This window comes from Poromitra crassiceps (genome assembly GCF_964638095.1).
Source record: "Poromitra crassiceps genome assembly, chromosome: 5".
Lineage (NCBI taxonomy): Eukaryota > Metazoa > Chordata > Actinopteri > Beryciformes > Melamphaidae > Poromitra > Poromitra crassiceps.
This window is the reverse complement of record NC_139642.1, coordinates 49,610,484-49,612,983: the sequence shown is the minus strand read 5'-3', so window position 1 is coordinate 49,612,983 and position 2,500 is coordinate 49,610,484. Positions and strand designations below refer to the sequence as shown.

At 46.9% G+C, this 2,500-nt stretch overlaps 1 protein-coding gene across 1 annotated transcript in view; it reads right to left on the bottom strand.

The window, feature by feature from the left end:
* Positions 1 to 2,500, bottom strand: part of LOC310776566 (uncharacterized protein) — a gene marked incomplete at its 5' end in the record, with an annotated part of 23,617 nt that overhangs the window by 14,963 nt on the left and 6,154 nt on the right. The window lies entirely within an intron of this gene.

Sequence of the window (2,500 nt, the reverse complement as noted above, 5' to 3'; positions counted from 1 at the left end):
GATGAACCGCTTAGAGTGGAAATAAAATAATTCCATCTGAGACGCAGTTGATAAAACACGACCGCAAAACAACAACATCACAAATTGTAGACCACAAAAACACAACAGACAACACATATCATCAGATATACAAAACATTTCACCAGACTAAAGTTAGGCGACGTGAAGAGGGTCACACTCATCTGGCTTCTGTCAGCTAAAAGGGACTTCTACATTTGTATTAGAAAGGAATGATGTTGTAAACTGAAACATGTGACTTCTAACCCTGTGAAAATGGAGCTCAGCGAAAGTTCTGAAAGGAAGACCTGATGGTTGTTCATGCTCATTCACTCTCCCCAAAGGAGAAACCCTCTAGTTGTCACGGGCACTCATTCATCCCCTCCATCTTCATTCACCTCTTCCACGCTTTTAGGAGAAACCCTTTAATTGTCACGCCCACTCATTCATAACACTCTGTCATCATCAATCACCCCTTTTCCCGCTTCCATTTAGCGTCACTGTTCGTGGGCAATAACGTTTAGATTAAACCAATCAGAGTAAGACACATCTTCCCATTAAGCCTATCATCATCTAACTGTCAAAGCTAAAAGCTGCCTTTTCTCTCTGTGTGGTCTGCTGCTTTTTCAGTGCGTTCCTGCGACCCTCCTCCACCCCATTCTCCTCCAGTCCTCTCGAGGTCTTCAGATTCAGAAGCCTTCTCCAGCAAGACCAAGACCTCACCTTCACCACCACCAGGTCTAGACTCCATGGGGGGATATTCAATCCTACTCCTGGCTGCACTACCCCTGCCGTTCATGACGTCATTATCAAGCTGACGTCATGATGGAGTCTAATCGCCAAAGATATTTAATGTTGCCTAAAGCTCATGTATCAATCATTTAATAAATCATTGTTAATCTAGAAATGTGTCTCTCCTGATTGAAATGACTTCATATCACCCTCCTCATCTCAATCTGAGGTCTTTGCCACTTAAACAGGAGGAAGGTTCTGAGAGAAATCTGTTCTTCAAATCCCCCCAGCTGGAAGACCTAACAGCGTAACCCTCTGAACGTGATGGTGAGAAACTGGCAGGGGGTAAAGGAGGGCCCCTGGCTGATTTTTCACCCTTCCTGCTTCTCTCCAGTCCAATCAGCAACCCGCTGAGGAGGAAGTGAGAGGGGCTTGGCAGCGGTGAGGCGCAGGGCGGGACAGGAGGACTACAGGATGTCATCACAGCGGCCGCACGTCCTTCATGGTTTCCACGCCGGTTTCCTTAATTTACTCTCAACTCAGCAGCCACCTCACAGCAACGCTCCGAGGGGAGGGGAGGGGAGGGGAGGGGGAGTTCTTTAAAATGATGAGTCACAGACGGAGAGTCATCTGCCCTACATTGTCTGATTAAGTTAAGTCACGTACAGTATGTTGCTAACATTCACTGATGTACTGGAGGGCGTCGGTGTAACACGTGCTGAAGGCTGTCAGTATTCGTATTATGATTGGGGGGGTTTTTTTTGGGGGGGGGGGGGTAGATACGTAGTGTGTGTGTGTGTGTGTGTGTGTGTGCGTGTGTGTGTGAGTGGATGAGTGTAACAGTAGCCAGCTGGTACTGCTGTTCAGTGAGTGAACCTGACTCCCCGACGCCTCAAGAGATGCTCTAGCGACAGATGCTAGGACCCATGGGTTTTAGCCTCCCAACCCCAAGGTTGCAAGTTCAATCCCAGTGCGGGACTGTGCTGAGTGTTGCTACACAACACAGGTTACGGCTTGCTTTGGATGCATACATGGGAACGTGTGTGTGTGTGTGTGTGTGTGTGTGTGTGTGTGTGAAAAGTTACATTTCAAAATGACATTATCCACTATTTGACACTGGTATGAAAGTAAAACCAATAAACGTAAGTAATCTTAAAACCCTTGATTGCAAAATAGTTTAAGGATTGGATCATTTGTGGTTTTGAAAAAAAATAAAAAAATAACCGTGGTTCTGACATGATATTAAAGCACAAACAAACATGCATTACAGTGATTTTAATTGACAGCATTGTTGGGCTTGAAAAACGCATTGTAAAAGAAAAACAAAAAGATTGAATAAATCTTTTATTTTTCATTAATTGCCGGACCCAGGAGGGCCAGCCTAGAAGAGCCTCAGGGGCTTACTGACTGACTGACTCCCCATTCTTGAAACACGCATGCGTGGGTGTTGAGCAGCAGCATACAGCTGAATGAAGCCTGTGACACAGGTGAATTAATCACCTGTGTCAACCACAGCTCCAGAGTGTGAGGCCGTAGGGATAGGAAGGTGCTACAGAGCCGGGTTTCAAAGGGTGGGTAGGGTTAGGGACGAGGGACATATGGGTGGTGTTTGGAGGGGCGGGGGAGAGGGGGGAAAAGCGCTGTGGTCTAAAACTTTACAGTTGTTCAGGAGCACCCGGTTCACATTCACACCTGGAAGCTGACCAGTACAACCACGGTCTGATCTGCTGGCCACTGAGCAGCTCCACTGGAGCAGCTCCACTGGACTTTC